We start from the raw sequence: 25,090 nt of genomic DNA, 5'->3' as shown, positions 1-25,090 counted from the left end.
ATGTGAACACTGAAAACCAAGCTGCCGATTGATTTGAAGTGCATCTTACCCTTCTGTTCAGAAGTAAGTCATTAACGTCATTTTAAAATCGGTCCTTAGATTCACTGTTTTATACAGATGAAATAAAAATGTTCTGGTATGCACAAAACTGGAGCACCTAGCATTGCCTCTGACTACATTTTGGTAGAAGTATTAGCAGTCACTATAAAAAATGCATTCAATAAATGTCCATTGAATGTCATGATGCCACCCTTACTCCATCCTCTAATGTATAATATATCCAAAAAAATATCTTCTAGATACTGGTATTAAGTATGAACTGTATGATCATGGTGTTTGGAGTAATCCTTTAAGATAGGAAGTATTGGTTATCTGAAAAGAAAGTAGGCAATTTTAATTTAAAAGGACACAATAGTCACCAGTACAACTTTAACATTATAAAGCAGTTTTGGTGTATAGATCATGCCTCTGAAGTTTCACTGCTCAATTCTCTGCCATTTTATAGCTAAATAATTTTTGTTTCTGTTTATGCAGCCCTAGCCACACCTCTCATGGCTGTGATTGGCACAGCTTGCATGAAAACAATATCGTTTTATTTTCAATCAGATGTAACTTACCTTAAAATCTTTTATCTCCTGTTCTCTAAATTGAACTGTAATCACATACAGGAGGCTCCTGCGGGTTATAGCAAGCTATTAACAGAGCAGGTTATAAGAAATTTTTATTTAAAAAGAATTTGCAATAAAGGAAGTGTAAACATTAGATGACTCTTTACAGGAAGTGTTTAGAAAGGCAATGTAAGGAGTGAATAGGCTGCATAAACAAAGCAATTTGAACTCCTAAATGGCAGATAATTGAATTGAGCAGTGAGACTGCAGGGGCGTGATTGTATTAATTGTGATTGTATTAATGACTATAGAGTCCCTTTAAATTGATATTGTCTACTGTGTTTTCAGATAACCAATACATACTATCTTAAAGGATTGCTCCAAACATGACCATATCTCTTCAGTGGATTTAAGCATTGTTGTTCAGCCTTGGCCTGCCAGCTATAGCCCACAGATAACATTATTTTGGAGTCCAAGAACAACTTGATGGTCAAGGTGGGAAAATGCTGATTTAAATGGTATAGAATGTATAGAATGCAGCTATCCCCATTTAAATCAGGTAATTTCTCAACAGCCCAAGTTGACATTTAGTAAACCAATTTCATATTGTTCAGATATTTTGTTTAACTTTCCTTTAGAATATCTACATTTACTAATAAACAAAGACACATTTTAAAAACACACTTAGGACAAAATGACCTTGTATTCAATGTATTGCTACTTCAGAGATAAGGGATTAGACTAAAGCACTTGGTGTTCACATTGATACAAATTGTATCTGTCCTTGAAAAGAATAGCAGTGCTTTTTGTCTAAAACTAATATAACGAGTACAATTATTTTTAGACTGTTCCCCCAAAACAGGCACTCTGTGACCGTATGCACCATATGAAAGGCATTCTCTGTTCTAGTGCAGTCCAATGACATCTTGAAGGCTAGTTGTATCATGGGTCACAGGGTACCAAACAAATAAAAAGTTACATGAACTCTCAAACAGGCACTTTTATTTATGTAGGGGCTGAATTGAAATGCCACACTAATTATTGGAATATAGACTGAAATGTAGATTTTATTCACACATAATACTTGGATGATATTGTTTATCCTTTTATCTATTCTCAATATAGAAAAATGATTGTATCTATATGTGTCTGTATAAGAAAGTCAGATAGAAAGAAAAAACAAGAACTCTTGTGATGTCATATAAAATATATATAATTTTTTGTTTGTAGCAAATCTAAGTGAAATGTCAGGAAGGTGAGATACAATTTGTTTAAAACAAACAATCAGCCATTCAATTTTTCAGTATGGCCCTTGGGATCTGTTTCAGGGCAGCAATTACATTAAAATGAAGGTTATTTATATGCTGATTGCAATTCCCTAATAATGATACAGTGACACTTGGCAAGAAACACAGCGGTGTCTGACAAGCAGCCAAATTCTGTCACTCTGCTAGATAGCTTTAGGGTTTGCTGTTTATTGACATACAATTTCATTAGCAGGTTTTCCATAAATGCGATTAAAGGAAAAGTCCCCTAGCCTTCTGTAATGGAAATCTCTCATTTATATCAGCTTATATATTCACACACTGCGAATGCCTAACATTGAAACCTGCTTGCCTGCGAGTACAGATGAAGAGCCAAAGTATATTTCTAGTGTTATGAAACTGCGGAAGTTTTACTTCTCCAGCCATTAACATTGTCATATTTCCCAGGTCAAGTGGTTCTCTTTGAGTTGCTCCTGGTTTACCAGAATACTAAGAAGCGCAAGAAATCGATTTTTAAAATCTGAAGACAGGTTCTCATGTACACAGTAAAAATGATTCACAAGTGCATAACTTCTTATAGAAACAATATGATTGGAAAATGAAACTGCCTGACATAAAATCACACAGAGTATTTCTAACATATCTTTAAGTTGGATAAAGTCCCCAAAAATTTTACTTTATCTTTGTTTGATTGCCCTAGCAACAATGAATGCTTGGTACTACTATTTTTTTCAATAACATATTACATATTTAAACCAATAACCAACTAATTGTTCTTTGATTGTTTGGGTAAATATGTTTTACTTCACATGAACTAGCTAACCTCAATTTGTGCATTACTATCTCTTTAGGAAAAGTAAGTGTGATGGATGTCAGCTACAAGAGTTTTATGCCCTTATTTTAGAAGTTCTTAGGCCAAAAACATAAATTTTATAAGTGATGTGTACTAGATGTACATATGGTTTAACAAACACCATCTTGTTTAGTACATGCAAGTTTTATGTGGTGGACCGATCCAGTGGTTTCCCAATACTGGAGACAAATACATAATTTATTGAGATGGGTCTTTCAGAGAACTTTTTTAACAATTCTTTATTTTTGTGTGCAAAGAAAATTACAAGCAAGCTTATATTGCCACAACAGCATTAACAAGCAGTATATTGTCATGTAGTTTGAAACAGTGATATGGCAAGTGAAGGGACTGCACATTTTTAAAATTATGACACGAGAGGACTCTTGAGTGTAAACATGTTGGGTGTGTATGATCCGTAAGAAGATCAGAGTGGGTAACCCGACATGTCTGTAGCTAAAGATAAAATGAAATAATGTCAGCATGCTTTTAAATAATAATAAGATTATCTCAACAGAGAATTAATGGCATGCTTTCCCCAGGAGGCTTTAAGTAGATTGCTAAATTAGATAGGGAGTATAGGTTTAGTAGGTAAGCTAATGTCAGCCAATGGGACTCAAGCTATTTGTGTGGGGAGCAGACAGAGTTACGGGGAGTTAGGAGAAACGGGGCTCCTGCCGGCAAGCAGCTTCCTGTGTGCACCCCTTGACGCCCAGCAAGCTCCAGGCCGCGTCTGCATCATGGGTGTTGAAAAGCTCTCTGCGGCTCCCCGACCACCTTGAAACTTGACAGGTAGGTCTGTAGGCATGAACGTTGCAGGTTTAGTCTCGATACGAGCAGATTTTGCTGATTGATTCCCTGTTTTGTTAGGACAGTGGAGGACCTCGCTGGAGATGCGACTTTCCTCCATGACTGTCAGGCCCTGCCCCCGTATTCCTGTTATTTTTTATTGTCCAGGCCTATAATTGTGTTTCTCAGTCACTCACGGAGGTTATATGACAAGATAACTCTCACTGCACCATGAAGCACAGCCGCATTTGGCTTAAACCACTGGAATTCTCATTGTGTGGCATTCAGGTGAAGAATGGTGACAATTAACTCATAGATAGCTTCAGTCCACGATATGATGCCCACCATCAACAAAATGTGGTCTCCGTTGGTCTAGCCTGGGATGTTCTGGTTTCCTTCTGGATTTTTTTTTATCAAACAGTGGCACCCACCTCCCATCAAGTTTAGGCATGTACCAGATGTCTGTGTTTATGGAAAATAGTAGATTACTTAACATTTAGAATTCTACAGACAGGTCAATGATAAACTGTAAATACATATACTGTACTAGCAACATTGTGATTACAAGCTGGATTTCAATGAATAAGTTGTGCATAAAAGTATTTGTCTTGGAAACAAGTCTTCTTCTTGCCAGGTAAAGTTTGGAAGAGATTGCAAGGCCGTAAAGTGACTCTGTCACATCAAACTTACCTTTGTCTTTTTGTTTCCTTTTATCTTCCCTTTTCATGATCTGGTCTCCTTTTCTTCATTTCTGATTTATTTCTCTTTAAACCATAAGACATAGCAGGAACTACTTTGTCTTATGTATTTTTCCTACACTTGGCAATCTTGACAAAGGGTGGAGCTTAAGGCAAGTTTCACCCTTTGTTAGGCAATTTGCTAACTTGGAGTGTAGTGAATAACAAGACAGATACAGATCCTGCTGCCTGGCTTTCAATTATTTTCCTCTTACTCCCTGAGAGAGGCAAAACATACATTGATTCTAGAATTTTAACCCAATATAAATAATTTATGCTGTTGCAATAAAACTACACAGGAACTCATTGTGTTCAATATGAGTGCACTGAATGCAACAGTATTAGCATGCGTGGAAGAAAAAACAAAACACAATCTATAAGATGAACACAATAGCAAAAACTTGGTTTAAATGCAATGTAAGTATACATCCATATGATATGCTGTCACTGGGTTCACATCCTTCAGTGTCCTAAATCAACCATTGTTAAGATACGGAACTATGCTACCCAGGTCTTGAAACACTCTCAGGAGTTTAAGATTGCATTTCATTATTGAAATAGATAGCACCGGTAAATATAGTAAACATACTTTGTTAACTATAATTAAGTAAATCATTCTTGTATTTATGTTGCATCCGCAATCTACATAAGGCAGAATGCAGAGTTTTTCACGGTGGCAAGAATAAATTTCATCACTACACCTGGCATAACTAAATACAGATATAGCAAAAGAAGACTGTCTACCACTTAATATCTCCCATAGAATATAACTTTTTGAAACAACACATAGAACAGTTACCAAATACTAGTAAACAATAAAATATCATCAAAACCCAACATGTACCTTTAAATGCTGTTTTAACATATTAGCTGAAGGCAAAACAAAGTTTCAGAGCTATAAATTCAAACTTTGTTCAATATCTAATATCTTTAATTACACCTACTTTATTTGATGTACACAGAGATTTTTAATCATAAACTAAAATCTAGAGAATGAAAGCTCAATATGAAGGAATTGGCTCCATCAAGCAACTAAGTTAAAGAGGACTCATTCACATAATTAGTGTGAAAGCGCAGCGCTACTATATACACTACAGGAAGAATGAATGTTCATTTATCTAAATGGGGGCTGGCATTTTAAGACAAATAGTCCCTTAATTTGCTTATCGCATTAGCATGAAGCTGAAAGGAACGTTAAGGCTGCAAAGTTTTGACCTTGTTGGCATCCATGTGAGAAAAGGATGGATAGCAAAATAGGTCTCATTCAATTGTCTCTCTATTACGTTTCCATGGAGACGGTTCTCGAGGCAGGTCAAAACTTTCTCAGTAGATGCAAACACTGCCGTGTTTCACTGAAGCCAGCACAGAGGCAGCCCAGTTTTTTTTTTAACTCATGTAAACGAAGCACATCACAGGGGCTTTGTATGTTTGATTAAGGGCAGCTTTACATGCAAGTCACTGACAGGGATTTTTGTGTCAGTGGAACACGGAGATTTATCAACCTATGTCATAAATTATCCTTTAGAAAAATAGGATGTACATAAGCATATAAACAGAATATTTGGGTTAGCGAGTCCTCACTGCCTCTGACTTTAGATTATAAATTGTTTTAAAAGGGTCTTGCTAACAATGTATTCCTCTGTATAAAACATGTTTACACCTTTTATAGTGCTGCAGAATAAGTTGGGGCTTTCAAAACAAAATAAAAAAATAAAAATAAAATATCATTTGCATTTTTCCAATACATTAAATGGGGAAACGAATCATTTGGCTCCATCATACTCCACACTGTACAATTACTAGCAATCTATGAAATTGAAGTAGACCACATGTAATTTGCAAAGCAGGAAGACCATCTAAAACAGCTGACGACTGCACAACCACAAATATGAACTTCACTTGGTTTTAAATATCACTGACAGAAAAGCATATTTTGTGTATTGATATTATCTGTGTAGTATTTAAAGGAACATGCATTGCAGTACCTTGGTTTTTCAAAACTCCAATTGAAATTTTTGATCGATGGGTGATAGAGAGATAGAAGTTCTATATTTTGCAGTAAGGAGATGCTCTCCAACAAGTATTTTTTTATCTGCTCTCATAGGGAGGTCAGATAAAAAAAAAAAAGTAAAATGTATTAATATTTATTGCAAAAAATTCAAGATGAAAGAGATTAGCAATTATCCTGTATGTACAGACACAACTAAAATGTAATGTAACAATGATAATAGAGGTCCCACCAGCCCAGAGGCAGAAATTGGGGTTTGGACATTTATGAAGACCTTTTGATTTGTGTTGAGAATTCAGAGTTGTTGTAGACTTGGATTTGCCAGGACATTAAAAGTATATTAAATCCCAGTATCACAACTTAAAGGGAACTAAAGATCGCGAAAGGAAAAGTTCTCCATAATACAAAAGAAAGAACTCTTGGCAACTGTATTTTACAGCAGATTTTGGTGAGAATTGAATTAAATGTTATAAATGTTCCAAGGGAAATACCTTGCAGCACCTCAAAAATATATACTATTGCAGGGTAGATTTCGGTTAGATTAAAGCAAAATGATGCTAGTGTTTATAAGGTTAAAGCATTGATATTGTAGTGTCTTGTAATGCATTTCTGGCATTAGCCGTAAACAATGAAGGATTTCCCAAATGCTTGTCATTCCAAAATTCTGTTAATCTAATAAAAGAGGCATTACAGGATACGATTATCTATTATTTGCACAACAGTAATATATACAAATTTTCACATGCCAATTGCTATTATATATAGTATTATTATTTATAATGCTCCAACTAATTCCTCAGAGCAGACAAGTATTTGTAACAGGGCGAGTTGGAAGCACAGGAACAGAGGGTGTTGAGGGCCCTGCTCAAACTAGCTTACATTCTAGAGTGATATACATACATAATACATATGAAGCCATTGACATGTAAACATTTAGCCCTGGAAAGTAGAAATTGTGCCAAAGTAGCGAAATTATATAGTTTTTGCATTAGTATAATAAAATCTTTCCTTGCAGTCAGTGTTTTTAATCCATATTTAAAATATCTTTATATTACTTTTACACAATATGTGTAAAATGTTATAAATACATTAATCTAAATGATGCGAATGATAGTGTTTCAGATAACAGAGTCACAAAGTTTGACATAAAAACGAGTGGCTAACACAGTTTATAGAAGATTGTAATAAGAAAAATAAATCATAAAAAATTGTGTCATGAAAGACTACATATTTGTTTGGTAATTAAACCCAACTTATTTCTGGGGTATAATTGTCCTTTAATTAAAATGAAATGCTGTGCTTGATGACTATATAGCAGTGTCTGTTTTGCCAGGGGCACCATTTCCTTCACTCTGCTGTCAAACAGTTGTAATGAGAGTTTAGCTCAGGCAGTATATTGGCATTGTAGGCTCAGCTTGGCACAAACTGAAAATTACAGAGCCAAGTAATAAACAACTCTTCACAGCTCTCCTCTTTCCTCCTTCATGCAACAGTGAATTATCATAAATTTTACTATATGAGATTACCCAATTAAAAAACATTATAATGAACCACAAGCCTCAGTCAAAAATTGTCCATGCTATATAAAAAGATATTGGCCAAGAAATTATAGCTGTGCAATCAAAGCTGCTCTGTTAACCCTCTGCAGTCCACACTCCTAGTAAGAGGGTTATTCACTAAATTGTGAGTTGTTGTCAAGCTTTTTTCACTGAACAATATCCACTGAAACTTTAGGTTTGAAAATAATGTTAACTACATAATCTCCATACCTAATCTTAGATGCAAAATTCACATTTTTGCATGGGTAAAGGGACATTCTAAGGACCATAACCACTACTACTTTTTTCAAAAAATCATTTACAAGTGATTTGATGAAAAATTGGGTATTTCCTTCTAATACCCTCCACAATTCAAATTTAAAGTGGCTTTGTTGCCTCAAACTTACCTTCCTCCTACTCATAAGGTGTTTATTTAAAATAGTCAAGCTTTGTCTTAAAGGGACATGGCTTGTTGAAATGCTTTATGTGTGAAGAGAGTGTCATAATTTTTTTATTTTGCAAACTGTGCACATTTCAACAGAAATTGACGCTTTTACAAATTAACCTGGCTTTCAAGAAAACAACTTAATTGTTTGGTTAGTTCAGTGGAGTTAAACTCAAGAGGTAGCAATTGCCTGGAGAACCTGCCCTGCAAATACATCTCATTGATCTGCATTGGGAAGTCTGTGATTTAACAGTCACATAAAGTGTGGGCGGAGTTAGAAGGGGAGGATCAGACAAGAGAACTGCAGCTTTTGCAAGCTCTTTTTAGATATATCCCCAGTGATTTTTATTTATTTTGTATTTGGGCTGTGGATTGTCCCTTTTAGCTCCACCCTTTGTCAAGATTGTAAAGTGTAGGGAAAATACACAAGACAAAGTAGTGCCTTATGTTTTAAAGAGAAATAGATCAGAAAGATTGGCAAAGTCTGATCCCAGATCTAAACTCAGCAACAGCATTTTTTCAGTCCGAGCTCTTGCGTGTTTGGAATTTTCATGCCCCTTTGAGTAAAGTGAGAATAACTTACAGCTGACCTCATTTAAATTTACCAGTTTAGAGAATCACTGTGGTCAACGTTCAAGCGTATTGGCTCCATGAATGATCAATGTGCCTATTGACAATGGAGAAATGCATGCACAAAACAAACAAAAGTGGCAAAGGCCCAATATTTCAGTGAACATTTAAACAATAACATATTAAACCCAATAAACTTTTTGAAAATCATAAATAGCATCCCTGTCAAAATGGACAACCAAACACTTCAATACCCCGTAGATGTAGCAAATGCCTTTAATAATTACTTTGTTGGATGTGCTACCACCCTGGTTGCTAAGATAATGAATGACACTCATTTTCAGACCACAAACAAAGATCAGGCCCTGCCAAATCTTCAAAATCCTCTTATAGAGAAATTCAATTTTAGACCTGTTAGTGTCGTTAATAAACATCTTAATAATTTAAAAATGAAAAACCAGTGTGGACCAGATTAAATCCCAGCAATGTTGCTGAAGCTCAGTGCTCCAGCAATTGCTAAACCTGCCACTACCCTTATCAATGAATACCTGGTGTATTACCCAAACCCAAACTTTGGAAGACTGCAAAGTTGTACCTATCTATAAAAGTGGTGACAATACTTTGGTATGTAACTATGGCCCGATATCATTGCTCCCGGTATTGTCAAAAATCTTGGGAAAATGCGTCCACACACAACAATGTGAATATTATCAACAATCAAATTTTCTGACCATTGATTAATCAGACTTTCGTCCAAATCACTCAACTTCGACTGCCCTCTTAAAAGTTTGCAATGACATCCAAATTGGCATGGAACAACAAGACTTAACTGGAGCTATTTTCCTTGATTTTGCCAAGGCCTTTGACAGAGTACACCATGGCATTATTTTGCAAAAACTTAAAAACTCAGGCATTGATGATCGTCCGCTAACCTGGTTTCGATCATATGTTTTAAGAGATCTATGCCAATATACCTCAACACAGAATGCACCTGTCATGGTTGAATATATTTATACATTTTTATATGTTTGTATGTATATATATATATATATATATATATATATATATATATCTTGTATATTGTATATTTTGTAATATATATCAGGACATATTTGAAAACGAGAGATATGTCAATGTATCCATCCTGGTAAAATATTTTATAATAAATAAATAAATGATGTAAAGAAGAACAGATTCTGAAAGAGGCAGACAAGAGAAAATAAAATAGGAGAAAAGTAAGTTTGAGGCGACAGAGCCACTTTAAGGCCAATGTGGTTTTAATGTGCAAGCTTAGCTCACTTCCACTTCCAGTTTGGATATTTTGACCTTGAATTAAAAATTCACTTTAAATTCACTCTGAGTTAAAGTAACACTTTAATATTAGGAAAACCAACATCAGGGCCGGCCCAAGACATTGTGCTGCCTGGGTCCAAGGATGAAATGCTGCCCCCACCCCCTGCACCAAAAGCACGCCAACATCCATTATGTTATGCAGGGTGTGTAGTGAATGCAGTGTGTATATCATATTCAGTGTGTGTGTGTGTGTGTGTGTGTTCAGTGAATGAAGTGTCTGTGTGTCGTGGATGCTGCGTTTGTGTGTCGTGGATTCTGCATCTGTGTGTTGTGGAAGCTGTGTCTGTTATTGTGTCATGGATGTATGCAGTGTGTGTATTGAATATATTGTCTGTGTGTACAAAGTTAAGGCAGTATGTGTAATGGATGCAGTGTGTCTAGTGGATGCAGTGTCTGTGTCTGTAGTAGTGTCTGTGTAGTGCATGTAGTGTGTGTAGAGTTGGATAAATGCTGGTGGGGTGAGCAGTTTAAATTAAATTGGGATTATCCCCCCATCCTGCCTCTTACCTCTGGGCTGGAATGGCGGGACAATGTGTAGAAAGGTGACAGTATAGGGGGAACAGTGTGTAGGAAGGTGACAGTATATGAGGGCAGTGTGTAGGAAGGTGACAGTATAAGAGGACAGTATGTAGGAAAGGGACAGTGTAGGGGGGCAGTGTGTACGAAGGCTGTGGTGGCAGGGTGTGGTGTTGACAGTGTGGGGGTCAGGGTGTGAAAGTGACAGTGGTGGGAGGCAGTATGTGAGGGTGACAATGACAGTGGTGGGGGGCAGGGTGTAGGGGTGACAGTGTAGGGGGCAGGATATGAGGGTGACAGCGTGGGGGCAGGATATGAGGGTGACAGCGTGGGGGCAGGATGTGAGGGTGACAGTGGTGAGTGGCAGGATGTGAGGATGAGAGTAGGGGGGCAGGACATGAGGGTGACAGTTGGGGGGTAGGACATGAAGGTGACATGTGGGGGGCAGGATGTGAGGGTGACAGTAGTGGATGGCAGTGTATGGACAGGGCCGGCACTACCATAAGGCGGCTCAGGCGGCCGCCTTAGGGCGCACCGGCCCTGGGGGCACAAAATCAGGCTGACCGGAAGGAGGGAAACGCACTGCGCTCCCCTCCAGCCGGTTAATACTTGTAGTGTGGCTGAGCCCTTACCGTTCCGCCCGCGGATCCCAGCCTCCGCCCGCCCACCTCCTACCCTCCTGTCTGCCGCAGGCTGTGTGGAGGGGGCGGGGATATGACATCATATCCCTGCTCCCTGAGTACCGCACAGCGCGGCTGGCGCACAGTGATGAGGCTGCGCTGCAGGACATGACTCCACAGAGCCGGACAGAATGCACCCAGGGGACAAGATTGAACTGATGTAAGTATGTAATTTTGTATGTATGTTTGTATGTAACTGGATGTATGTTTGTCTCTGAATGTCTGTATATATGTCTCTATATTCATGTATGTAACTGTATGCCTTTATGTTTCTGTATGTTTGTATGTATGTCTGTTTGTCTTTGTATGCATGTTTCTGTATGTGTGTCTGTATGTCTTTGTATGCATGTTTCTGTATGTATGTATGTATGTATGTATGTGTCTGTATGTCTTTGTATGCATGTTTCTGTATGTGTGTCTGTATGTCTTTGTATGCATGTTTCTGTATGTATGTATGTATGTGTCTGTATGTATGTGCCTGAATGTCTTTGTATGTTGTAACGGATCGCCTGGCACCCCGACTTGGTACCTCCGTTAATGGATGCTCCTAGTGCTTCCTGAGGACTCCAAGCACTCTGGCAGACACCACAATCACCGAATCCGAGAAACCTTTTAAATTCTCCCAAGCATATGAATGCTGTAGACCATTGAATAGGAACCATATGAATAGGCTTGTACTCCTAGCAGTCAACTGGAACAGCATGCAATAAATCCTTCCCCCAATAATGAGACGACACTTCACTTTGAGGGTAAAACAGGAACTCTGGACTGGCTCATCCAGCCTGGCTTTTATTTCCAACTCACACATACAGGCCACACCCAGGGGGAGGCATAAAAGAACCAATGACATAGATGTTACCTCCCACACATCCCCTCCCCTTAGTGTGACACATAATCCCATTATGCATACAGTGTAAAATATACTTTTACACAACTTTCATAACTTTAAAACCATACATCACATTCACATAAAAATACATATCCACAATCAATCCATTCAGGGGAACAACATATTAAAAAATGGCATGAATCCGACCAGGGGTTCAAAAGTTACTAAAAGTATCTTTTGTTCCTTTCTGGCTGGCAGAAAAACATCCCCACAATGCACCCTGGTTTCCTCCCTTCTGCCCTGGAGTTAATTGGAGAAGTAATCCAATTACCCAGGACTAAAGGCAGACTCCATTAACCACATGGTTGCAAAACGACATAAAACACTTTAAAATACATAAAGTCACATTTACACATAACACACAGACATTTCACCTATCCCCAGATAGCTGGGATCTGCACGCACAAAACTACAGAATAGCGCGCAGATCCTACTCACACAGTACAATTGCCATGGAGCTAAAGTCTTTCCCATAGTCTTTCATTATATGGATAGGCTCCATGGTATGGCTATCTGGGGTATCACATTCCCATAAAGTCTGGTCCATAGTCCAAAGGCAAGAGGCGGGCAATCAGCCCCCTCCAAGGACACGTGGCGAGGTCGGTTTCGCCACATATGTATGTTTCTGTATGCCTGTCTGTATGTATGTATCTATATGACGGTATGCCTCTGTATGTATGTATGTATGTGTCTGTATGCCTGTATGTCTTGTACGTATGTTTCTGTATGTCTCTGTATGCATGTATGTAACTGGATGTATGTTTGTCTCTGAATGTCTGTATATATGTCTCTGTATGCATGTATGTAACTGTATGCCTTTATGTCTCTGTATGTACGTATGTGTGTGTCTGTGTGTCTCTGTATGCCTGTATGTCTTTGTATGCATGTTTCTGTATGTATGTATGTATGTGTCTGTATGACGGTATGCCTCTGTATGTATGTATGTGTCTGTATGACGGTATGCCTCTGTATGTATGTATGTGTCTGTATGCCTATATGTCTCTGTATACCTGTATATATGTATGTGTCTGTATGACGTTATGTCTCTGTATGCATGCATGTATCTGTATGTCTTTGTATGCCTGTATGTATGTATGTATGTGTCTGCATGCCTGTATGTCTCTGTATGTATGTTTCTTTATGCCTGTATGTCTGTATGTATGTGCCTGAATGTCTTTGTATGTATGTTTCTGTATGCCTGTCTGTATGTATGTGTCTGTATGACGGTATGCCTCTGTATGCATGTATGTCTTTATATGCCTGCATGTCTCTGTATGCATGTATATCTCTGCTTGTATGTCTCTGACTGTATGTGTCTGTATGTCTCTGTATGATTATTTCTGTCTTTGTATGACAGTGTACCTGTATGACTTTGACTGTGTGACTGAAAAATGATGCCTGTGTGCCTGTGGCTTGGGAGGAAAGACACACAGGTGAAGATGCATTTTTTTTTTTTTAATGAGGGTTGGGGGCGCCAAAATGCATCTTCGCCTGTGTAACTAAAAACCCTAGCACCGGCCCTGTGTATGGAGGTGACAGTGGGGGGCAGGATGTGAGGGTGACAGTGGGGTGGCAGGGTGTGAGGATGACAGTGTCAGGGTGACAGTGGGGGGCAGGGTGTGAGGGTGGCAGTGGGGGTGACAGCGGTGAGTGTCAGGATGTGAAGGTTACAGTGTCAGGGTGACAGTGGGGAGCAGGGTATGAGGGTGACAGTGGGGGGGCAGGGTATCATTGTGACAGTGTCAGTGTGACATTGGGGGGCAGGGTGAGGGGGGTTATAGGCTGTGGGGAGACTGGTTACATACCTGTTTTTCCAGTGCTCCCCATTCCCTGGTGATCCAGTGGCTGGCTCTCCGGTCTGCAGCATCAACCGGATGTGAGCTGCAGACAAGGTTCACATGGTCTGCAGCTCTGCACTCGGCGGAGCTGCAGCCCGGGGGCAGAGGCGCTCCAGGGCGGCAAAATGCAACCCCTGTTAAAGTGCGGCCTGGGGCATTGGCCCCTTACCACTGTCACCCTCACACCCTCCCCCCCCCCCCCCCCCGACCAACATGTATTGCTAGCGTTAGAGAGATCTAGATAAGATTTACATTTTTGGGCTGCCCTTGAATACTTAAATAGATTTACTTCATTTTGGCTAAGGCCACACCACAGCTGCCTCTCCTTCCCTGGCTGAGGACACCATTACAGATGAATTCAGCCAATCCAATGTTTCTCCATAGGAAAGCATTATTACTGTACAATATGAAGGTAACATTTTGCTTTATTTTTTTGCTATTTTCCAAACATATTTTTTTTAAGTTTGTGTACGAAACAAAATATGTAAATGTGATCTAAAATTGACCTTTGTGCTTTTAAAAAATACCAGACTGTAAACCCTGAAATTGTTAGATTTAGACATGTCCATGTTCTTGGCCAAATGGAAGAAGAATGATTATGGAACAAAAATACAGCTGCAGCACATAATCTGCCACTCCAAATAATCAAATCTGGAACAAGAAATAAGGCAAGTTAGCAGAGATTTGTAACACTCCTCCTTCTGAACAGCTGACAGAAAACTCCCAAAACACATCTGATGAAAACTGCATGGCGTCTTTCACAAAAATGTTAAGCTGCTGTGACACACTTAGATATTTTGTGCGATGGTTTCATTACTTGCTGTGAATAAATTAGACATTTTATGCTATTCTACCAATTTGATGTGGGGAAAAAGGTCTCTTTGTTACTATGGTCAGAACACAAATAAAAGATAATTCCAGAACAACATTGTTAAATTAAACATCACAGTTCCCTGATTTGCATTAAAGGGACACTATAGGCACCCAGACCGCGTCATCTCTTTGAAGTGGTCAGAGTCCAATGTCCCTATCCCCTTAGCTATGCAATGTAATACATTGCAGTTTTACAGAAACTGCAATGTTTATAATGCAGGGTTAAAACTGAACTAGTGGCTGTCTTTTTTTAACCCCTTTTACTTTCACTGGGGGAATGGGTGGAGTGGGGACTAGAAAATAACTTTAAGGTCGACGGACACTATTATGCTAGGCGTAGAATTTTGTATTCCAAACGCTATAGTGTTCCTTTAAAGGGACACAACCAGAGGAAAAAATGCAGATTTTATTTTGCTATTCCTGCTGGCAAGCATTGAGCAGGGACGTTTAAAAAAACAAACTATAAAGGAGAGCAGAAGATACCTCTGCCCTGTTTGTGGAACTGTCAAGCATAGCAAATCATTAAAGGGACTCTATAGTCACCATATAAAAGCAAGAAAGACAGGTCCCCCAGCCTTCCTTCTTGCTTTTATATGAACTTTCATTCATTAAAAAAAAAAAATCGGTGTTTTTATATTAAAAACTTACCTCCGTTCCAGCGCCGAGCTCCCCGCTAGGCCGCGCCCCCTTTTTCGTCAAAATGACGAAATCGCGGGGCCCAATGGGACGGCTTCGCGCTGGACCAATCGCGTTCTTCATAGAGCGGCATTGAATGCCGCCCTATGAAGAACCTGAGCGCTTTACCGCGCATGTGCGCGGAATGCGCGTTCGCGAGCTGAGCTGTCTGACTGACAGCTCAGCTCGCTTTCTAAAATTATCAATAATAATTTAGGGCCCCCACCCGCCCTGTGCGGCGGGTGGGGGCCCTAAAATTATCAATGAGGGGGGGACCTACTGTCCCCACCCCGGCCCCCACCCCTGTGCGGCGGGTGGGGGCCCTAAAATTATCAATGAGGGGGGGACCTACTGTCCCCCCCCGGCCCCCACCCCTGTGCGGCGGGTGGGGGCCCTAAAATTATCAATGAGGGGGGGACCTACTGTCCCCCCCCGGCCCCCACCCCTGTGCGGCGGGTGGGGGCCCTAAAATTATCAATGAGGGGGGGGACCTACTGTCCCCCCCCCCGGCCCCCACCCCTGTGCGGCGGGTGGGGGCCCTAAAATTATCAATGAGGGGGGGACCTACTGTCCCCCCCCCGGCCCCCACCCCTGAGCGGCGGGTGGGGGCCCTACAATTATCAATAAGGGGGGGGACCTACTGTCCCCCCCCGGCCCCCACCCCTGTGCGGCGGGTGGGGGCCCTAAAATTATCAATGAGGGGGGGGACCTACTGCCCCCCCCCCCGGCCCCCACCCCTGAGCGGCGGGTGGGGGCCCTAAAATGATCAGTAAGGGGGGGGGACCTACTGTCCCCCCCCCGGCCCCCACCCCTGTGCGGCGGGTGGGGGCCCTAAAATGATCAATAAGGGGGGGGACCTACTGTCCCCCCCCCCGGCCCCCACCCCTGAGCGGCGGGTGGGGGCCCTAAAATGATCAATAAGGGGGGGGACCTACTGTCCCCCCCCCGGCCCCCACCCCTGAGCGGCGGGTGGGGGCCCTAAAATGATCAATAAGGGGGGGGGGACCTACTGTCCCCCCCCCGGCCCCCACCCCTGAGCGGCGGGTGGGGGCCCTAAAATTATCAATAAGGGGGGGGACCTATTGTCCCCCCCCGGCCCCCACCCCTGAGCGGTGGGTGGGGGCCCTAAATACAAAGGGGGGGGGGGGACCCTAGTTAACCCTCCCCCCCCCCCCAAAAAATATCTCCCTACCTACCCCCCTCACCCTAAAAATAATGAGGGGGGACCATTAACTAAAAACCTGTAAAAAAATGAGATAAAATCAACTTACCATTCGATGTTTTCTTTCTTCTAAAATCTTCTTTCTTCAGCCCCAAAAAAGGCCAAATAAAAATCCATAATAACCGACGCAATTAAAAAAAAAAAAAAAAAAAACCGAGCGCAAAAAAAAATAATCCATCTTCACCCATGGAGGGCTCCGCGCAGACTGAGCTCCGCAGGGCGGGGGAAGGCTTATAAAGCCTTGCCCCGCCCTGCAATTAGGCTAAGAACACTCTGATTGGTGGGTTTAAGCCAATCAGAGTGCTCTTTGTCATTTTACAAGCGTGGGAAAGTTCTTTGGAATTTTCCCATGCTTGTAAAATGACACAGAGCACTGTGATTGGATGGATTTCAAGCCATCCAATCACAGTGCTCTTTGTCATTTTACAAGCGTGGGAAAGTTCTTTGGAATTTTCCCACGCTTGTAAAATGACAAAGAGCACTGTGATTGGATGGATTTCAAGCCATCCAATCACAGTGCTCTGTGTCATTTTACAAGCGTGGGAAAGTTCTTTGGAATTTTCCCACGCTTGTAAAATGACACAGAGCAATGTGATTGGATGGCTTGAAATCCATCCAATCACAGTGCTCTGTGTCATTTTACAAGCGTGGGAAAATTCCAAAGAACTTTCCCACGCTTGTAAAATGACAAAGAGCACTGTGATTGGATGGATTTCAAGCCATCCAATCACAGTGCTCTTTGTCATTTTACAAGCGTGGGAAAGTTCTTTGGAATTTTCCCACGCTTGTAAAATGACACAGAGCAATGTGATTGGATGGCTTGAAATCCATCCAATCACAGTGCTCTGTGTCATTTTACAAGCGTGGGAAAATTCCAAAGAACTTTCCCACGCTTGTAAAATGACAAAGAGCACTGTGATTGGATGGATTTCAAGCCATCCAATCACAGTGCTCTGTGTCATTTTACAAGCGTGGGAAAATTCCAAAGAACTTTCCCACGCTTGTAAAATGACAAAGAGCACTCTGATTGGCTTAAACCCACCAATCAGAGTGTTCTTAGCCTAATTGCAGGGCGGGGCAAGGCTTTATAAGCCTTCCCCCGCCCTGCGGAGCTCAGTCTGCGCGGAGCCCTCCATGGGTGAAGATGGATTATTTTTTTGCGCTCGGGTTTTTTTTTTTTTTTTTTTTTATTGCGTCGGTTATTATGGATTTTTATTTGGCCTTTTTTGGGGCTGAAGAAAGAAGATTTTAGAAGAAAGAAAACATCGAATGGTAAGTTGATTTTATCTCATTTTTTTTACAGGTTTTTAGTTAATGGTCCCCTCTCATTATTTTTAGGGTGAGGGGGGTAGGTAGGGAGATAAGTTTTTTTTTTTGGGGGGGGGGGGTGGGGAGAGGGTTAACTAGGGTCCCCACCCCCTTTGTATTTAGGGCCCCCACCCACCGCTCAGGGGTGGGGGCCGGGGGGGGGGCAGTAGGTCCCCCCCCTTATTGTGAATTTTAGGGCCCCCACCCGCCGCACAGGGGTGGGGGCCGGGGGGGACAGTAGGTCCCCCCCCTATTGTGAATTTTAGGGCCCCCACCCACTGCTCAGGGGTGGGGGCCGGGGGGGGGGGCAGTAGGTCCCCCCCCTTATTGTGAATTTTAGGGCCCCCACCCGCCGCACAGGGGTGGGGGCCGGGGGGGGACAGTAGGTCCCCCCCCTATTGTGAATTTTAGGGCCCCCACCCACCGCTCAGGGGTGGGGGCCGGGGGGGGGGGGCAGTAGGTCCCCCCCCTTATTGTGAATTTTAGGGCCCCCACCCGCCGCACAGGGGTGGGGGCCGGGGGGGGACAGTAGGTCCCCCCCCTATTGTGAATTTTAGGGCCCCCACCCACCGCTCAGGGGTGGGGGCCGGGGGGGGGCAGTAGGCCCCCCCCCCCCTTATTGTTAATTTTAGGGCCCCCACCCGCCGCACAGGGGTGGGGGCCGGGGGGGGGGCCAGTATGTCCCCCCCCTTATTTTTTATTTTAAGGCCCCCACCCACCGCACAGGGGTGGGGGCCGGGGGAGGACAATAGGTCCCCCCTTATTGATAATTTTAGTGCCCCCACCGGCCGCACAGGGGTGGGGGCCGGGGGGGCAGTATGTGCCACCCTTATTTTTAGGGCCCCCACTCACCGCTCAGGGGTGGGGGCCGGGGGGGGGGAGGAGAGTCGGTCCGTTCCCCCCCCCCCCCCCCCCCCTTCAACCACTTTTGTGGCCAGACAGCATCCCTGTGGGTTCGGGCTTCAGCTGTCAGCTGAAGCCACGCCCACAGCAGTGCTGACAGGCTGTCAGCACACAAAGCGCGTTCACAGTGCTTTGTGTGCTGATAGCCCGTCTGATGCATTCACCCAGAATGCATCGGACGAGAGGCCTTTTTAGGGCCTCTGAACTCGGAAGTCCCTCTGGTGGCCGTCTGATTGACTGCAACAAGAGGTGTTCCAAGCTTCCAATGTAAACACTGCATTTTCTCAGAAAATACAGTGCTTACAAGAAAAAGGCTCCGGGTAGCTGTAGCACTCACCTAAACAACCTCATTAAGCTGAAGTTGTTCAGGTGACTATAGTGTCCCTTTAAGGAAACCATGAAGAGTGAGTTGGGACTGGAGATAGGTGTTACAGAATTGCAACACTAACCACTGTAATGTAATCGCGGCGGGGTAATGGAGACAGAGGTAACTGGTGGCAGGTTCCCATTTAGAATGCAACAGGTACAGTTAGCGAGTAGAACTTTCATTAATCTACATGTATTTATGTACGTTCGTGTTTAGGGCACCCAGGCTGCAGAGGTCATCCACGGATTGATAACTGCACAGATGATTCTACTTTCCATGTAGTATGGGATTCTTTTGATCTGCCCAATAAAAAGGCATATCATGTATATATATATATATATATATATATATATATATATATATATATATATGTATATATATATATATATATATATATATATACACATATATACAAAAGATAGTCGCATTTTGTGATTTGTGACAGTCTAGCATTTACTTTCACTTTAAAGACAAACAAAATGCTTTCCATTGAGTTAAACTGTATTCTTAACTGCTGCCTGTACATTTGCTATAACAAAGTATAATCTACATGTTTCAGGAGGAGTTTCCTTTAATGTTAAATAATTAAAGTCCCCTCCATGAAAACAGGATGAAAACCAGGATGCAACAAGGTAGGGTGGATTGACATTGGATTTCCTGAAATCCAAGCAATATAACCAATTTAATTGCCTGACTAGCAGAATGTGTTGACCTATTCGCAGTGTGAGACACATTGAAATGAAAGGGAAAAAAGTCACTATAGGCATATTAATGACATGTAGGAGTAGGTAACCTTCAGCACTCCAGATGTTGTGGACTGCATTTCCCTTGATGCTCTGCCAGCATTGTGGCTGTAAGAGCATTATGGGGGATGTAGTCTACAACATCTGTTGTTCTGAAGGTTGTCTACCAATACACTCATGCATGACTGAAAACATAAATCTGATTGATAACCTTTCATTTTAGGATAATCTATGATAATAACAAGACATATTATTGATGGAAATAGCTGCACTCCGTCTATTAAGAATAGTGATTCTTAGTTTATTAAACATTTATATTATTAAACGCTAACTTGTGCTCCTCCATTAAAAAATCCGATTACAGGATGGCCGTAATCAGACAGCAGACTGAGCAGGGGTACACAAGAGTTGCAAGACTCCATACCATCTCATACAAAATACAATATATCTCTAGACATTTGGGGGCAAGTAAGATATGTGGGTGCAGGGTGTACATCTATCCCTGGAGTGCCCAAAAGGTAGATCCACAAGGAAGATCCCCAGATGTTTTAAAACTACAGCTTCCATTATGCTTTTTCATTCTAATGGCATTCCAAAGGTATGCAAAGCATCATGGGAGTTATAGTTCTAGAACATCTCGGGATCTACTTTTTGGACACCCATGGTTTTTCCCTTCCAGGTGACTATTTTGAAGCTAGAGTAAGACCTCTTGAGAGAAGTATAAAATCTAATCTCTACATTTACTGATTATTTTAGGAGGATAATGTATAGATGACATCACAATTGACGTTTATCCGATTTTTATTTTTGTGTTTTTACAGGCTTGATCATTATACAAAATAATGTGTGCTTTAGTTACAACTTGTTACATTATCTGTCCTTTATGCCAGATGCTAGAGTTTCACAATTGGCAACCTTGTGCATGAGGAAGTAGTGTCTCTACTTGAATAATTAAATTGGGGCCATTATAAAATATAAACAAATTATGGAAATACCTGCAATCTTAATTCTTCCTGTTCCTTTGAAGTTCAAGCACAACTAAGAACCTCCAGGTTCCTTGTCATGTGAAATGGCTTGTTTATTTGACATTATTATTTGTCAGAACCACATGTTACATTACATTAGATGAAAGAGCAAAAGAAAAAAAAAGTAATTGCTCTTTCAGTGAGTTGTTTAATAAGCATATATGTGATTTTATTATAATGGACTTTTTGTAAAAGGTAAGGAAGGGCATGCCTTAAAAAGATCACTGAACATGTGCCCACGTGTACAGATCTCTGTGGACAACAGGACACATTTTTCTCATTCACAGACACATTCTTTGAGTCGCTTAGTTACATTTTCACACATTTTCATCAAACAAAGAAATAATATTACAATTTAAACTAGAAAAGGGTGAGTCACTATAAACCGAGTGATTGGTAAAGAAAGTCAGTTTTATGTTTTATTATTTGCATTCCTTCTCTTGATTAACCTTGAAATGCCAAAAATTTGAGAAAAGCAAAATGTAAATTGCAGAATGAATGAATGCCTCTGCCAGATGATCTGCTTAATTGAGCAACATAAAAAGGAAGCTGGCTTGACTTGATGATGGAGTATTTTAGCTGTTACTGTTCACCAACATGTACCCTCAAATAATAACCTCCATTACTTCTAATAATTAAAATGTTCTCTAGGGAGAAATTTTCTGAATCAAGAAATGAAAGAAATGATCTACATTGTACAAAGCAATACAATGAGTTTCTCACAGAAGCACAGTTTATGGTATGAAACACACAGAGAAAGAAGCACCTTAAGAAACAACTGCTGTAAAAGTTATGGTGCTAACATGCTACTGGAACTGTAGTATGGTTTTGAGCAGTTTGATATAACCAGCCTTGGCCCAGCTCATCAAATGCTGTTCTGCTAATGCTCAAATTATACTTTTACATTAGCAATGTCAATTTCATCCAAACTCAAACAACATTGAATGTTTGTGCACATCAGTTGACTTAGGGATAAGCAGTTAATCATAGCTACTATCAATGTATGCACAGCCCAGGTGACAGTTTTGTGCACCAAGCTGTCTGCAGTGATTGTCAGAGCCAATAATCGCAAGCGTGCAAAGCGGTAGCTCAAAATGCACATGGTGCACATACATAACATGGACAAAACTGACATAGCCAACCCCTAAGATATGGTTCCTGTGCCTGACTGACATATCTGGTAGGAGGTCTTATAGCTACAGCAGTTTTTACCAATTGCAGGAGTTATAAGCCACTCTTCAAGCTAGGGGCAGGGTCCATAAAAATTTCCATAATGCTGCTGTGACTCTTTAAATGAATACTATAGTGACCGCTTAATGTAGTGATTCTGGTGTTTATAGCCTGTCCCTGCAGTCTTAGCAAGGTAAATGCAGTCATTTCAGAGAAAAAACAGTGTTTACATGACTGTCACTCAAAAAGACACTAGAGGTGCTTCCTGGGTCACTTCAGGGAAGACGTTCAGCATCTCCATCTCTATGAAGGAGGAAGGACCAGCTGTGGCGAGACCAGCGCGGTGCAGTAGAAAAGGTGATTGAAATGCCTTTTATATCCACAGAAAGGGGGGCAGGGGATCTAAACAGCTACTCCAGGACTATAGTACTAGAAATAAATGTTTGTATTCCTAACACTATAGTGTTTTTTTAAACTATGTTCTTGACATATTAGCAGGTATATACAGAGGTGTACAGCTCTGTGCATTACGAATTATTGCTACTAAGTGAAAATTGGGCCATTACCAACAGTAAATAATCTACGGAAATATCTGCATTCTTTCTGTCCCTTTTAAGTTCAAGGACAAACAAGAAGCACAACACAGGAAACACTAGCAGTGGAGTCAATGGACAGTGACAGTTCCAATCAAAAGACACCGATCAACACATTTTTTAATCGCCAAAGCATATATTTGTAGAGCAAACAGAAAATCAATTGCAGTGATGCTTTTTAACATTCCTCTCTACATTCCACAATGATTACAGAGACTGCTCGGAAATGTTTTATTCATAATAATATATTTAGCAAAATAAGTAGTGTATGACAAGTAAAATATGTTTAAGTATGTTGAAAATATTTGTGTAAATGTAGATTAAAGAAACATTTTAAAAAACACAGTGATTGTTAAAGGGCAGATTACCGTATATACTCGAGTATAAGACGAGTTTTTCAGCACATTTTTTTCGAGTCAATTGTCTGTATCATGGCAATTTATATTGCCATAATACAGACAAGGGGCTGTGTAGGAGGGGGCGGGCAGGAAGCTCTTACTTACCTCTCCTGCAGCTCCCTTCTCCTCCGCGCCGGTCCGGTCAGCTCCCCTGTCAGCTCCCAGTGTAAGTCTCGCGAGAGCCACGGGGTCATAGTGCTTCCGCGAGACTTACACTGGGAGCTGACAGGGGAGCTGACCGGACCGGCGCGGAGGAGAAGGGAGCTGACAGGAGCTGCAGGAGAGGTAAGCGCTCTCTGCCAGCCCCCCTCCACTGAACTGCCAATGCCACTGGACCACCAGGGAGTGAGAGCCCCCCTCCCTGCCATGTATCAAGCAGGGAGGGGGACGAAAATAAAAAAATATATAAATAATAATAAAATAAAAAAAATTATTAAAAAAAAATTACTAATAAAACAAAAAATAATAATATATTCAATTAATATAATTTTTTTAGGATCTAATTTTATTTAGAAATTTACCAGTAGCTGCTGCATTTCCCACCCTAGTCTTATACTCGAGTCAAAAAGTTTTCCCAGTTTTTGGGGGTAAAATTAGGGGCCTCAGCTAGGGTAGGACAGTGCACATCAAATGAACTGGAAACAATAGTTTCCGAGAGGACATTTTAATTTAGAGGTAATTATACAGGAAAGCTCCTCTAGAGAGAGGTCAGAAGGGTCATGTTGTTTCCATGAATCATAACAAGCTCAGAGGAACACTGCAGACTAGGGAGACATCCTCCATCCATTTTTAATGTATTATATTGATACAGCAAACAAGGAAGCTCTGCCCACACTAGGAAGTAGTTAATATCAATCCTGGTAAATTGTCAAATGTAAGGTAAATGTAAGGTAAATTCAAATGAATACAATTAAAGCCTAATCTGACAGTAACCACACTGCTACTCTTTTCAGCTTGCTGGCAGTTCGCAGTCAATTTTCCCTAAAGTCAGATTTTTCAGGAATTCAAAGCAAAATACAAGCTTTGAACCAGAACAGCCAAACTGGAAAAATAAATCTTCATGTCAGCTATGTTTTCAGTTGAGCTGTATGAGTTTAAAATTTAAAAATTCATCTTTGAACTCCCAAAATTTACAATTAATAGTGATAAAACAACTTGGTGTCTACAAACCCATTAGAGTAGGTCTGGACTACGCAATGTAAAAGTACTTATAGGGTCATGGGGGAAGCAATCCGTCGCAGTAATAAATACACTGTTTATAAACTATGTGAGGAACACAGGTTGTCCTTTTGAAATATAAAATGTAGCTGATATATCTGCAGTTAGCCAATTGATCCAATCTACTATAACTGTGGTTAGGAAGTGAGCTTGATTTAATTATCTTTCAAAAGACAAATTTGCTGGCTGGATGTCTTTATTGTAGCATTTCTGTCTTAGTACCCCATTTACATTATTTTTACCTAATGGGTAATCCAGTTATGGGCAGTACCAAAACAAGTAGTCAGTGTAATGGCATATAACTAATTTAAATCACAACTATAACAGTCCCCTGGGCTAGGCACTGAGATCATAGGAGAGGTTTCAAAGTTTGCAATTAGGTCATTTACAGTCAAATAATTAAATCTGACTGTATTGTGTAGCCACATTTCCAAAAACAAATTCCAGCATTTGGCAGTGGTATTGATGAAAATTGGTGGTATTTAGTGCCGATGTACAATTTATTTACT

The 25,090-nt window shown here is 41.0% G+C and overlaps 1 protein-coding gene across 4 annotated transcripts in view; it reads right to left on the bottom strand.

The window, feature by feature from the left end:
• The window catches only part of SASH1 (SAM and SH3 domain containing 1), a 192,099-nt gene that overhangs the window by 101,929 nt on the left and 65,080 nt on the right, over positions 1–25,090 (bottom strand). The window lies entirely within an intron of this gene.

Source organism: Pelobates fuscus, chromosome 2 (assembly GCF_036172605.1).
Source record: "Pelobates fuscus isolate aPelFus1 chromosome 2, aPelFus1.pri, whole genome shotgun sequence".
Classification (NCBI taxonomy): Eukaryota; Metazoa; Chordata; class Amphibia; order Anura; family Pelobatidae; genus Pelobates; species Pelobates fuscus.
This window is presented reverse-complemented; position numbering and strand designations above follow the sequence as displayed.